This window comes from the organism of the source record quoted next, unplaced genomic scaffold, assembly GCF_019419815.1.
Source record: "Pyrus x bretschneideri cultivar Hongxiangsu unplaced genomic scaffold, Pyrus_bretschneideri_v1 Contig12, whole genome shotgun sequence".
NCBI lineage: Eukaryota > Viridiplantae > Streptophyta > Magnoliopsida > Rosales > Rosaceae > Pyrus > Pyrus x bretschneideri.
The window spans coordinates 7,063,831-7,079,843 of NW_025999413.1; the positions used below are offsets into that span (position 1 = coordinate 7,063,831).

Sequence of the window (16,013 nt, forward strand, 5' to 3'; positions counted from 1 at the left end):
GTGAATATAACAATTTGCTCAGACCATCGCTTCAAGACTTGAAGTCAAGTCATCGTTTTGATAAAATCAGCCCATCCCCATCACTTGAAGAATAGAAGTCATTCATCGTTTGCATGTAATAATTTACAAACTTGATCATTTAGTTTAATATGTATGTTTGTTTGATCTTAAAGAATGTGAACATAATACTTTGAGCAGATAAAATCACTTGAAGACTTGCAGTCAAGTCATCGTTTACATATGTGACTCATTTCAATGCTTATTTATCTTTTTAATACAGGTTCTAATTCTGTGTATATATACTCCATACCTCAATTTATTTATCGTTATACTTACTTATCTCATGTTAATTACATGAGTTGAAGTTCTTCCATGTAGTAGGATTTACAATATATACACACAATTTATTCAATAGTACGTGACTATTAATTAATTTAGCCTTCAATTTAGGTTTAGTATTTTATTTTCTCGAGCTTTGCACACATAACAATCAATTAATTGTCACTCCTACTAATAAAAATGTCACTGAGGCTCCTATCTTTTTCATAAACAAAGTAACTTTTGTTCCACTAATCATGGGCATGAGGTCTCGTGAACCAGATTATAAGCCATTGATCATCAACATAAACGTTCTTGTGAAGCTAAACATGCATTCAAAGTGACAGGCCGACGAATCGATGGAAGTCTTTCGAAGCTAGTTAATATCCTATTCAGCACTTACACATATTTTTGGGTGTGCACAATATTAATTATATATTGCAAGATTTAACATGATTAATTTTATAGATAAAGTTTTAAAAAAGAAACACTTTGGATGCAGTTCCTAGCAATATTCTTTGATTGAAACCTTGTGTGTTTTTAGTTTTTTATCAAAGTTCCTGACATTAATGTAATAGTGTAAGTTACTATATTTTATTTAAATTTGTATTTGTTTATATTAATGAGATTTTAAATAAAATTCATAATTTGTGGGATTAAAAATAATAAAATATAAATTATACTCTCTCTCTCTCTCTCTTATATATTGTGTGCGTGCGTGTGTGTATGGGTGCATTTATCAAAATTAACAACAAAAAAATTATTGTACCAAAACATGAGTACATTCTTCAAAACATAGAAGGAAGAAGATATTAGGCTTAATAACATTAGTACATTTCTTCGATTAAACTTGACATGGATACATTCTCAAATCAACGAAAAAGAATGTACCCATATAAGTTTAAAAATGGATTAAAAAATTTTGAATAGATTTTATATTAAAAAATTGGGTACATTTTATATAAAAAATTTTGCACATTTTATATTAAAAAAGGGTACATTTTACATATAACAAATTGGTGTATTTAAGAATGGGTACATAGAATAAAAAAAAATTGAAAATTATATGAATGAGTACATTTAAGATTAAAAAATTGTTGGCATAAGAATCATCTCCAACGAAAATTTTAATTTTATAGCTTAGGGTCTAATGTTTTTATTTTTCTTTAAAGATCAACATTATTTGTAACCACTCACCTAGCTTTAAGCTTATCGAAAGAAAGCAATGAGGAGTTCTGCCTATGAATGGAGTTCAGTTCCTCTTCCTTTTATTACACGGGAGCGAAAAACAATTTAATCATCAAGAAAAAAAAAGTCATGGAATCTTCGTGATTTAACTTGTTTTCTATACCTTGTATTGTTTGTTTTTTCCTCGACAACGTCATTCATTGTTCTTCATTTGCACATACACTTTTTCTCACGCCCCAATCTTAAGATACGTTCAAAATTAATATATATTTTTTGGTGCACACAATATTATATATGGTTGCAGAATTTAACATGATTAATTTTAATGTTGTAAGATTATTGATTACTATGTTGTAGTGCCGATAAGGAAATAGCATATCAAAGGGAATAAGAGAATTTGTTTCATGTTGAATAATTTGTCTAGAGGAATGATTTCCTTTTATAGATTTTATCATACATTTTCGAAAGAGTTGTGAGACTTCTATGAATGGTCTTATCCATTCATGATAAGACATATAGAAGGGTATAACACTTATGATAAGCCATACCTCTTATCATACCCTTACGTTAAGTGTATATTAGTACTTCTCCATACGGCTTTTTGTACGTTTCCCACAAACGGTGCCAACTATTGGAGCGAAAAATTTCATCTCCTCCAACAATAATATTGTAGCCTTGTTGAGAAGCTTAGACACTATCTTCACTTGTCATCAATGAGAGCGGAGGGACTTTGCAAGAAAACACTCCGAAACTCGAGTTGATGTTTGTTCACTATGTTTGTAAAACATAGAACGATCTCATACCTCCTTTTTTCCCTCATTCTAGTGGGATTCTAGGTCCTTTATAGGCATAAAATTCTTGGGCTCCAAGTCCCAGTTTCCTTGTATTTCTCCATGTTCCATGGAGTGGGTATTATGTTGCTTGATTGTAACTCCACTCCTCATGTTTCGCATGCTAATGGCTTGTTTAGTGGAGAAGTAATTTTTGGTTCCCAAGAATATAGGTAATTTCCCAACCTTAAAACAAGGCAAACAATATTTTTATTATAACTTTAATACGGGGCTTTGCACTTGGCTTTGCCCTTATACCAACATTCACCAAAGTGCAGTTTGTTGCAGGTTTTACAAGCCTCTTTTTGTGCCTTCCCTGTTACCATTGTGTTTCACAATTCACCAAATTGTCACTAGTCTTAAAACTACATTTCTTATCATAGTTCTTCCAAAACTTCATCTCCTTAGAATTACTAGCTTTTGAGCTTTCTCTAGACTGTAATTTTAAGATAGAAAATGCACTTTTGGTCATTCCTCCTTCAGCATGCTTAATCAGTCTTAGCCCAAAACCCTTGAGTGTTGCAACAACCTCAGGAGCTCATACAAATTTTTAGTCTCAAGCACAAACACTATATTATCATAGGTCCTAGTGAGATTGCCCTTCTTACTTTGAAATTCTTTCTTTCACTTAAAAAAGATTACATGTTCGACTAACATGAATGACGTTGATTTCTCTACAAGGAGAGCCATAGACTTCCCTTTAATTATAAACCAAATTGCCTTGATAATAAGTTTTTATTTATTTATTTTTTTTTTGGCAAATTATTTAATGGTTTATTTTTAGTTACGACTCTGGAACTCGATTTCATCTCACTTTGCTTCATATAATTCAAAAGTAGCAACTTTGTTCCCTGAAACTCAAAAGTCACTCCACTTTGCCCCCTCGAACTCGATTTTGATTCCATTTTACCTCCTGAAACTTGAAAGTCGTTTCCATAAAACTCAAAATTCGCTCCACATTGTCTTAGATCTATTAATTTCTTATGTGGTTGATTTGTGTGCACCAGGCTAATCAATTTCATTTTTATATTTTTCATCTCTTTAATTTCTTTTAAACATAATATTGTTTGATTGTTGAATATATGTTAATGTATAGTGGAAATTTATAATCAAATTTATTGCACATGTGGCATAGACTTATTGGGTGTTGAGTCCCACATTTGTTTTAGAAAGCATCCTATAAGTTTAAAAGGAAGAAATAGCCCACAAGTCAAAGTGGAACGAATTCTGAGTTTCAGATAGTAAAGTGCAAGTTTTTAGTTACAATAGGCAAAACGAGATCAAAATAAAGTTTTAGGAGGCATAGTTAAAAATGAGCTTATTTAATTTTGCTATTTCTCGATGTTACTCAATTGTTTTTTCTTTGTATAGATACAAACACTTTGCCACGATGACAAAAAAAGTTATTATTTTTCAAATTTCATCATTCATCGAGTTGGGCAAAAATATGGTTCAAGATTATAAGTCTTAATTAATAGTGGGACAAACACTAATCCCTTGACGAGAATGTTTGTGATGATAGTCAAGGGCGTGTAATTTGGTTCAAGCCTTAAAACTGGTACAAAACAAAGGTAAATAATTATTAATGTTATTGAGGAGAATGTTTGTGGTGACAGTCAAAGGTGTGTAATTTGGTTCCAACAAAGACTTTAAGCCTGAAAAGTGGGAGAAACCAAAGGTAGATGGATTAGCATTTTAGTAATATGAATTAATGGAAAAGTATGAGTGGAACATGAGTTCAGCTTGATAAACACCAAAGAAATTAATGGAAGAGTCCATGCATTATGCATACGACTAGAAGGGAGATGGAAGAGGAGGGGAAATCAAATATACTTTCAACAAATTTTGTTCAATATAGATCGTCTATTTGGTTAATAAGATCCAAATGGTTTATACATCCCTTCCAAGGGGCACAGATCGATAGATTGCTTTTCTTACTTTAAAAATCTTTCTTCACTTGTAAAATATTTTAAGTTCGACTAACATGAATGACATTGATTCTCCACAATTATGGGAGGGAAATGCTAATGAGACTAACATGAATGACGTTAATAAACTCTCTGTCACCTCACTGTTTAATCAATTCACGTGCCAACATTATAAAACATTGTGCTAAAAATATAAGATGACAGACAGTTCATGAAGAGCCATCGACTTCCCTTAGCATTTCTCTTATGTGAGAGCCATAGACTTCCCTTTAAACATAAAACAAAATTGCCATGGTAATGGAGTGGCAGTGGTCAAAATTTACTTTTTGTATATTGTTTAATTTTGCTGTTACTCGATGCTACTCAATTATTTTTCCCTTGTATGGACTCAAAAACTTTCCCACGACGACGAAAAAAGTTGTCATTTTTCAAAATTTCATCATTCATCGAGAAAATATGATTCAAGACTATAAGACTTAATTAATCAGTAGGACTAACACTCTCAAGGGATTAGTGTTTATCGTTATAGTCAAGGGCGTATAATTTGGTTCAAGACTTTACCAAAGGTAGGTAGATTAGCATTTTAGCAATATGAATTAGTGGAAAAGTATTAGTGGAACATGAGTTCAGCCTAGTGTCAGAAGGGAGATGGTATGGAAGACGAAGAGGTGGGGAAAGGAACCGACTCCGATGAGAGCTCCAACTACCGTTTTAATTTTTTTTTTGTTTTTTGGTTTTTTTTACAACTTTAAAATGGAAACTTCATCATTCATCAGAGTAACTGTTGTTCGTGTGATGGTTTTAAAGAGTCTGGCCATGTCATTGGCCTTGAACTCGGCAGCAGCTGTCTCTATGGTTTTATCAACTACAACAGTAGCCTCTTCCGACTCGTGCACTTGAAGTAGGCTTAATAACCACTTCAGTTTGTCTCAAATACCATCAAGATTAGGCCGTGACCTTACGAGCCTAACCTATCTCAACCTTTCACATTCCTTATTTTCTGGCCAAGTTCCATCTGAAATTTCGAAGCTATCAAAGCTATCTTCCCTTGATTTGTCATTCAATGATAAATTAAGAAGCCTAGTCCACACGACCAACTTAAAACAACTTCATCTTGGTTGGATAGAAATATTCTCCACTTTTCCTGATAACTTTGTCAATGCGTCATCCTTCACATCTCTCCTTCTTGCCAACTGTAGGTTCTATTGGGAGTTCCCTGTTGGTTTTTTCCACCTACCAAACTTAGAGGTTCTTTATGTTTACAAGAACTTAGAGCTAACATGTTATTTTCCTAACTTTAACAGGACCAATTCCTTCAAGAAATTGGACATTGGGGAAACAAGTTTCTCCGGTCCAATGCCTATGTCCATCGGAAATCTTCGTTTCTTAACCATATTTGGCATCTACTATTGTAATTTTGATCCCAATGTTCCATCTTCACTCAGAAACCTAACTCAGCTCTTTTACCTTAACATTTCTTCATTTTACGATCGCTTGTATTGGCCTGGAAAAGACATTTTCACAAAGACAGACCAATCGTTAGCATCTGATTATTCCAGGTCTTGGGTTGGAAAGCTAACCAAACTTGATCATTTGGGCCTTGCGCATACCAACTTAACGGGAAAATTCCCATGTTTTCTTGCTAACTTGTCTCCACTTACAGAACTAGACTTGGGTTCTAATGAACTTACTGGTTAAATCCCATCCTGGGTTACAAGGAATTTGACCCAATTAACTGATATGGACCTTTCCCTTAATAAGTTGAGAGGATTAGTTTAATTTGATCAGCCTTCCAACCTCAAAAGTTTAAAGGCACTTCGGTTATCGTTCAACTAATTTTCTCTGCAAATTAAACCCAATTTGAATGCTACTCTTCCAAAGTGTCAACTTCTGTGGTTGGATTCATGCAACTTAACAAAGTTTACTGAGTTTTTCTAAAACCAGGACGAGTTGTACAATCTTCACCTTTCTGACAACAATATTTATGGCCAAATACCAAAATGGTTCTGGATTGCATCTAGAGAATGTTGAATTTGGGTCTATCGAATAACTTCTTAACGGGCATCGAGTCATTTGATCAGAATCCACTCATTCTTCCATGGAAACATACGTTGTTTTTTGAAATGACGTCCAACTTGTTACAAGGTTCACTGCCAATTCCACCCCAATCAATCATGACTTATGATGTTGCAAACAATGATTATAATGGAGAGATCTCACCACTATTCTGCAGCATGAATCTACAAGTTCTTGATTTGGCTAACAGCCACCTAAGTGGTATGCATCCACAGTGTTTGGGGAACTCCAGTTCTTTGAAAGTACTCAACTTGCCAAACAATTCTTTTGACGGAGATATTCCTCAACTATGTCCAAATAAAAATAGTTTGAGGATGGTAGATTTTTGGCCCGTTGCACTCAGTTGGAGGAATTACCAGCGTTAAAGGCTCTCATTTTGGGTCATAATGAATTTCATGGAATAATTGGGAAGCTTGCAACTAACCATGAGTTCCCAAACTTGTGCATCATTGATCTATCTCACAATGGTTTTTCCGGTATGTTGCCCTCTAACTACTTGGAGAACTGGAATTTCATGAAATTTGTTAATGAAACCAATCAAACTTATTTTCAAGTCTCTTCGACCAACGCAACTAATGCCACTTATATCTATCAATACAAGATCACAATTCTTGCCAAAGGGGTTGAGTTGAAATATTTGAAGACCCCTTATCTTCTGAGACTTATAGATCTATTATCACACTCTGATCCCGACATACGCCTAAGATTGACACGTGACATCACCACATTCCTATTTATCTATCACGTCTCGCCTCCGAGACAAGACCACAACAAAATCAATGATTTAACCTCGCATTCATTTTCTTTTATTTTATGGCTGCATCTAACTTTAGCGTTAGACTGCCTACGTACCCTAAGAAGGGATCAAGCCATTCGTAGTTCACCAGTTCAATAAACTCCTATGACTACTGCAAGACATTACTACATACATGTAATCAGAATAACTATTAAAAACTGTATGTTTTCTTTGTATAGCTTGTCTAGGCAAATGAGACATATATACATATAGCTTCAGAACGTGAATCATCAACTTGATTTTGGTTTCAGTATAGGCATGCGTATAGATATTTATGTTTAATGGGACATCATTCTACCATTCAAGCAAACAACATGATACGTGTAAAGGTGAAGAACTTAATCGAATAGTAATCACACCACATTGGATCTGTCGACTATTGATATCTATACCAGCCATGACATTACTAACCAATATACTTTAGATAAATTGTAATCAACTACTATAAGCATACCCCTTTCAAATTGCATACCAAAATACAAACCCAATAGTACATATAAAAGCAACAATATAACTATAATCTAGTAATAACTAGCTGGACTAGTTATAGCAAATAAAATGGTTTGTTAGAACTAATCCAATTGGAGTATATAATGAAATTGAGTGTGGAAGATACGTATAATTTGATATATAGGCACATAAAACTAGCTGCCTACATTTTCTCTGTATAAGTAGTTATGTATTTAGCATATAATAGTTTGAAAACAACCACCTCACATAGAATCCAGTATATTTATAACTTCACTAAATTTGATAACATTTATTTGCATAGTTAATCAAATAAGCATGCCAAACAAACCACAAGAACTTGACCCGCCATATTAAATTGGTCTTGAATTCAGAACATAGTCATATTCAACTAGAGAATAGGTATAATGTTTGATATCAAGAAACTAGTTCTCAGGCCATAGAATAACATGCAATCCCTAAACGATAGCATTCGAATAATTATTCGTAACTAGTACAAGCCAAACCATATCAATGATTCTTAATAATTAACATAGAAAACCAAACTGTTTATCCAAGTGCCTCAAAATAAAATATAAATTCCTAGCGGTCTTAAGCTCTTCATCCGCTGAAAGAACGAAATAAAGAACCACCAATAAATCAATGACCAAAACCAAGAGTCATATACTGCTTTGGTAATAGCATTGTCCAATCAAGTATTTAGCATCAGCATCTGACAATGCCATGGAAAAATATAGAACCACTCAGTAGTTTTAGAACTCTAATTATCTACACAAACCTAGGCTACAACACATACAAATTCAGCAATGTTCTTCAAGGGTAGGACAAATATGGCACACAAAATATTCAAATATATCTGGCCTCGATTCTGGAATAACATTAATACTTATAAAACAAACCCAACTCTTACATTTCTAAAGAGAACCAAGTTAAGGTTAGGATTTCAAGGTTCTTCCCTAAATATGCAACCAATCCTTAATGCCCAGTTCGATTCAACTCCTAAACTATACAACGAGTATCATCTCAAATGTTCATACAGAATACCAAATTCAAATTCAAATTCAAGAACTGATCCGAAAACTGAAAGTTAATACCTTGGGAAAAACTTACGCTATAGGAGAGCCCACGGGGAAAGAATCATTATTTTCACTTGGGTCGAGGCCAGGTTCCAGCGGGGTCGGCCGAAATCGGAGGAAAGTCGCCGGAAAACGTCCATATGTTTGGGCCTCGTTTTCTTTGTACACCCGTTTTCAAAGGGTGGGTATGGTATCAGATTGAAGACGGCTGTGCTACGAAAGTTTAGCTTCCAGCCTTGTGTGATTTCATTATCGTATGAGGAAGTTATGTTGAAAATAGTTTGCAAGGGGTGAAGTGAGCAAAGGAGAAAGAAGAAGAAGAAGAAAATGGCCTCTCCCCTTCGATTTTCCCTTCTTTCTTTTCTCGATGGTTCTCCACCCTTCCTCTCTTTCTTATTTTGTTATTATTTTATTCTATCATTAATATTTTATATCCAGTGATATTATCTTTTTCCTCCACTTTGAATAAAATGATTGATACTTGTTTTTTAAAATCTTCCTGGTTCCAAGTTCTAATTTTCGCTATCATGTACTCAATCGTTTGTAATGACGAGTAATATACTAATTAATATCTCATACGTGTCTTCAATACTAAATAAATGAAAATTGACACATACTATCTAAGAGCATTTTGATCATTTAACATTTTTCAAAAAAATAAAATACAGTAAAATTATAGACGGATTGTAACATCTATCTATCAAGCAATAGACTTGAAGGAGAGATTCCAGCAGGTATCATTGGGAAATTAAGAGGCCTTCATTTGCTGAACCTCTCCAACAACACTCTTAGTGGTCTCATAACCTTATCTCTTGGGAACTTGACAGCTCTTGAATCATTGAACTTAGTGGTCTCACAACCCATCAACCCTTTCCAGCTCTCTCCTACCGCAACCTCCCCTGCTGCAAATTCTTCCTCTTCCTGTTGAATTCAAAGGACCTACAAAATATATCATTGAGCATACTGCAAAAATTAAAATTCAGAGATAAGAAATACAAAAGCTAACAAGGAATTTAATTGGAGAGGGCGGGGGCTGAAGAAGATTGAGAAGATGCAGGTGTGGTGGTGGTGGGTGCTTCCAAGTGAGGGAGAAAGAAAAGAGTCGAGGGAAGGAGAGAGAAAGATGTGAAAATAATTTGGCCGTTGGATTTGTATCAACGGTTGATATTAATCGGTTAGGAGGATCCTCACGGAAATGATCCGGAGAGGATCTGAGTCCTACTGCCCCATACCTCTGGTCAGCCTAGGTGTAGGGTTGCTGCCTATTAGCCGCCCTGAACCATCATTTTAATATTATGTGGGCCAGCGCCTTCACCAAAGCAGCCACTAGCCCAAAACAAAGGATTTGCACAACTGGGCTTCCTTTGATTAAGCCCAAGATTAATTATCAACCCAATCACTTGCCAGAGGAGGACGCTGAAGGGTGGAGAGAGAGAGAGAGAGAGAGACTGAGATTTGAAACCCATGCCTGCCTCATCTGATTAAAAAGTTGAGAAGTCGTTTTCAAATCTTTTGTGTTTACAAACTCTATTTATGCCATATAGCTTCAGATTCGAAATTGTAATTGTGGTCAGCAAGAATTCGAAAAATACTTGAGCCATGCAGATGTCTAAGAAGTAGCCATGGATGCAGATGCATATGGCCTTTCCATGGCTGCTGCTGCAAAGAATCAAATGGAAAGTTAAAAAAATATTTTGTTCCTAACCCCAAGATCGAGTTTAATTGGCTTGGTCCAACGAATCCTGAGAGAATGATCCGGAGAGGATCTCATCCCATTTGTGAGGTTTACAGAGTCTGTTTTTTAAATTCTCCTGATACTGTGTTCGAACGCAAACTCTTATTCTCTCTAATTTTTTACAGAGCAATCGAACATGCAAAGGTAGTGATTGAAGGTTTAAGAAGTAAAGGTGTTTCAGGATTAGTGCTGGAGGCTTCTGTTGGGCCGGTGAGTTCATTTCTTACGTCAAGGACCATTATTTTTTGTTGGGATTCCTCTGTTTGGTTGCAAAAAGTTGATGTTGGTTTTTCGCTGAATCTGTCTTCTTGCTCATATTTTTTCCTGAATGATTGTTATTTTTTATCTCTTTGCTTGCTTGAAAAGAGTCATAATCCGACGATTTGTTATTGTGTGTGCATCAATCAATTAATGGATAATAATCTATCTTCTAAGTTTCTTAAACATTGCCTCAGAAATTTGCATTCGCATCCACGTTTAATGTGGTTATATGGGATACATTGGCTCCGCCTACAACCTCACGAGCTTCTACTCTCTCTCTCTCTCTCTCTCTCTCTCTCTCATATGCCCACCATAGTTATTAACTTTCCTGCTTACAACTAAATTGTCAAATGCTCTGAAATCATACTATATTTCAGAGCCTTAAACTCCATAGATCAAAATTCCAACATCACAAAAAAAAAAAAAAAATTCACAAGTAAAGATGGAGGAAGGCTAAGAGAGGACAATTTGGGGCACAAAAGGGATCTTTATATTTCCGCAAAAATACTTTGTGCTTTTTAGCTATAAATTATGAGTTTTCATGAATGTTTATGCTTTAATATAGCTGTTATAGGAGGAGTTTTTTACTTACAAATTCGTCTCATCTTCTTGATATATGTTTTATTTTTCTAACTATTAGTTTTTGGTGTTTTGCAAGCTATTACCTATTACAAAATCTTTATTGTTTGGATAGGTTTGTGTTCCTCATTCTTTATATATACTTTTTTTTTCTCTCTTTTTATGAGAAGTAAAGTTTACGTATATTCTGACTAAGTGATTTAGTATTTGCCTTACCCTACTGTAATTTTGCATCTCTTTAGGAATAAGTATTTTAAAATCTGTTAGCTTGATTACATTGTTGAGGAGCAAAGTTTAGTGATGTCATTATTTTATGTATATTCCGTAGCTTGATTACATTGTTGCCCTACCCTACTGTAAGTTTATGTATATTCCAACTAAATGATTTGGTATATGCCTTACCTTACTGTTAACTTTTTATACACACTGCATACAGATACAATATACACTCACACGCATCACATACACTTATCCGCACAGAGTACACACACTTACCTACACTTACACACACATTTTATATACATACACAGTACACACATATGCAGTGTCACACAAACACTGTCATGCACTTATACATACACAACACATACAATATATACTCACGCTTATACCTTTTTTTATCACTTGGAAGATATTGTTGGTTTTCCTCGGCAATACAATATACACACACACTTATGCAGCACATTCACTCACACATGCAGTACACACATTGTTGTTTTTCCTTATTTGATTATTAGGATGCCAAAGTTTAAGAATTTGTATTTAATTTGATTCTTTGGTATACTCAGTTAATTAGCTAAGAATTGGTTTACATTTAGATAATATATATATATGATTTTGGACTGTTTCTTTAACTGAATTTGTTTTGATTCGATGGGTTAGTGAGTTAAAACTACAAGTGGGTTTCTTTTGGTTTTTGGGATGTTCGTAACTTTCTGTTTCCTGATTGAATTTGTTTTGATTCAATTGGATTAGTGAGCTAAATTTCAAGGGGGGTTTGTTTTGATTTTCGAATGGCTCTTATGGGTTGTGTATGAGGTTGGAGGATTTGAACTAAACCATTCAATGGACATTCATAATAATGTGCAAGTAGGTATTACATATATAAGTTGCATGTGTTTAATGGTTTGCATTGCTTGCTGTTTTTGCGTAATGGTTGAATCTGTGCTTAGGTTGGTTTAAAACCCAGGTTGTGTGAGTTTATCGGTTTAATTGGGGGAATGAAAAATATAAAGTTGGCCTTTCATTGAAGATGTGACATCCCACATCGTCCAGGGCAGTGATCCTTATATGTATATTCTACCTAGCACGAGGCCTTTTGGGAGCTCACTGGCTTCGGGTTCCGTGGGAACTCCGAAGTTAAGCGAGTAGCGCACGAGAGCATTCCTAGGATGGATGACCCATCGGGAAGTTCTGGTGTGAGTTCCCAGAAACAAAACCGTGAGGGTGTGGTCGGAGCCTAAAGCGGACAATATCGTGCTACGGTGGTGGAACGGGTCCGGAAAGTGATCTGCCTCGGACTGGAATGTGACAGAAGATGCTCAAACAATTGGAGTTTGTTTTATTAGAAAGATGGTTAAACATTCTGTTTTATTGGGAACATGCACACATAGAATTCATCTAAAAGAAGGTTTAGATTCTTTGAGGCTTTTATCTGGAATTATGTCAATTTGGAATAAAGGAAAGAGATAAAACACAAACAAAGGAATTTGATTTGGGGTTTAATACTAAGATTGGGTCAATCAACATTTTATGTTTTCAAGTCGAAGTCATTCATTTTCGACAGGAAGTTTTCATTAGAATTGGGAAGAAATTCTGATGAACTACTTAATCTCACAAATTTGTAAAGCTAATCAAAAGTAGATTAACATTATATAATTTGGTTTGAAACTCGGGTTTGAATCTGTGCTTAGGTTGGTTTGAAACTCAGGTTGTGTGAATTAGTTTATCAGTTTAATTGGGGGAATGAAAACGAATGAAACACAATGAGGGTTTAGAAAAGTGAAACCCTCAATGTGTTTCATTCATTTTTGACGAGAAGTTTTCATTGTGGGAAATTCTAATGAACTATTTAATTGTGAAAAATTCTAATGAACTACTTAATCTCTAGAAATTCTAATGAACTACTGAATCTCACAAATCTGTAAAGCTAATGGAAAGTAGTTTAACAGTAATGGAAACAGAGAATTTGAGAGATTCAATTTGTAAAGCTACTTTGAAAATGCGTTTTCTAGATTAATCCAATTGAAAATGCATTACGTAATTAGAACCCGCTGCAACACGTGGGCCATTTTTCTAGTGAGAGCAAAAACAAATATAATTAGGACTCAGTATAAATCAAATAAACAGCGAGGGACGTGTGAAAATGTGAGGACAAAGTTCCACATTGGTAAAGGACCAAACTATGCAAGAGATTATATGAAGTTAAACTACTCCCTATATTATCAATTGATTTTAAAATAGAACCTCAACTTTCTTCCTACTTTGAAAATCCTTTTTCACTCGAAAAATTAAACAATTTACAAAAAGTAAAACAATGTACAAAAAGTGAACTTCAACCACCACCACTCCATTACATGAGAGCGAAAAACAAATATAATCAGGAAATAAACAGTCATGGCCCTAGGACGGGATCCTCGGGGTGTAACTTTTGTTTCTATTAGTTGTATTAATACCTTGCTTTTACTCAATGCTACTCATTGTTTTTAATTTATGCAGACACTTTCCATTTCAGAGGGAGCTCCGCCTTGTTGCAATTCAGTGACCAACATAAAATAAAACAACTTATTCTTGGTTGGATAGCCACATTCTTCCCCCGTGTGTGTGTGTGCGCGTGTGCGTGTATCTTGGTCAATGCATCAGCATCCCTCATATCTCTCACACTTGCCAAATTGGCTTTAAATTGATATTCATGGATTTCGAGATTGGATTGGGTAGAATATATATATTGCTTGGATCGATTATGTAATGTCAAGAATTGAAAGAAAATTGAAGATTTTAAGCTTGAACCACAATCTGATATGCTAATGCCACTTATACCTTAACAGCCAAATTACACCAGATGTATTCGGTAGTTTCTCCTACAAGCGATATTTTACTTTAAAGTAATATAAATTGAGGAGAGAAGGATTTGACCTCGGTGTATATGAGGAGTATTTTATTTTATTTTATTTATGTGGGGAGTATATCCGCTATAGTTCGGCAACAGAAATGAAAATCCATACCAGCATAACTCTTCTACTTCGTTGTTCGTATCCTTTCAACTTCCCACTCTTTGTTAGATTCTTACTTCTAGGCAGTCGGTTTCTCTACAGGCAACGTACTCCCACCACGGGGCTTATTTATTGATAACTATATCATTTTTAAATCTGTGGAATTTTGTTAGAGATGAGAAATGAGTGATGAAGAAAGAAGTTGAGGAAGTAGGTGAGAAAATATTTTTACACTTCAAAGTTAAGTTTAGAATATGTCAATAATAAGGTCTAATAGTACTGTTCTTAATTATAAGTGAGAGGTCTTAAGTTCGATTCTCATCAACAGCAGATTCGAACCAAATTATCGACTAGCCAAATGTGAGGTTTAGCCCACTCCCTCACTCTTTAGTGTAAATAATATCGAATATCTTAAAAAAAAAAGTTAGATTTAGAAAATGTAACTGGAAAATATTAAGTTATATACACCTTAAATTTTTTTGTTTGTTTGATGCATTCTCCTTCATTTGTCTTCCTTCCCTCCCTCACCTGAAAATATAACTGGAAGGTTAACTACCCTTCTAATACAAATGGTAGTAAACCTTGATCTATTTGACTTATGCCCTTATTATACTATCTGCTTTCAACTTTTTAAAGTAACCTGAATATCACCTCAACCAAATGTAAAATAACTACTTGTCCCTTTACTTATTATTAACGTATCTTCACCGTACAAACATCATAATCGAAACCGTTTATTATCTTTATTATCAAAGATCCTGCACACAAAAAAATTATTCAATTTGGAAATCTTTTAACCATTCATATGCATAAAACAAATAAACAGTTAATCATGAAGATTCTACTTGTTACTAAAACCGTTGATTGACTTTACATGAATGGATGACTAAAAAATCTCTGAATTGAAGAGTTTTTTGTAGATATGATTATGATAAAGAGAATGAACGATTCCAATTATAATGTTCATACTGTGGAGATACATTAATCGTAAGTGGAGGGACAAGTAAGTTCTCCAACGAGGCGAACACAAGCATTATCCTAAAAACTTTATGGCAACACTGGTGTTCCCCTTTGGGGGATGAGCTCATGCTCCCACTTACAAATAAAGCATCTGCTCCAAATTCACGAATTTGCGAATGTGTTCGCTCACGTAAACATACATCCATTATCAAGATCAAATACAACTCACATATGTGAATTTACCTAAAAGATGCAACCGAATATTCCGAGAACGAATTAACTCCAAATTCTCCTCTGGGTAAGGCTCAGGATACAAATATCTGCTCCAAATATACGGGATTGAACAAACAGCAGACTAAAGATAAAGTACAACCCACACACAATGGCCTTGGAAGTGCGTATAAAATCTTAGTTTAATGATTAATTTCTCAATCTACATATCTAGAAACTATCATAAACTTGACCTCTCATTGCTTAAAACAAAGATGAAACAGGGAACAAAAAAACCTCATCTCAAGAGCTTTCTCTTCATCATAAATAAAATTTGATAGCTTCCTCATCAAGTCTTTTATGTCGGCTCCCGCTA

General features: G+C 34.6%; 1 long non-coding RNA gene across 1 annotated transcript; it reads right to left on the reverse strand.

Moving 5' to 3' along the window:
• Positions 1 to 7,957: 7,957 nt before the first annotated feature.
• On the reverse strand, positions 7,958 to 9,061 carry LOC125474442. Its single transcript, XR_007256003.1, has 2 exons — positions 8,699 to 9,061; positions 7,958 to 8,211 (listed from the first exon to the last, which is right to left on the reverse strand). It is a non-coding gene; the product is annotated as an uncharacterized LOC125474442 (long non-coding RNA).
• Positions 9,062 to 16,013: the final 6,952 nt, after the last annotated feature.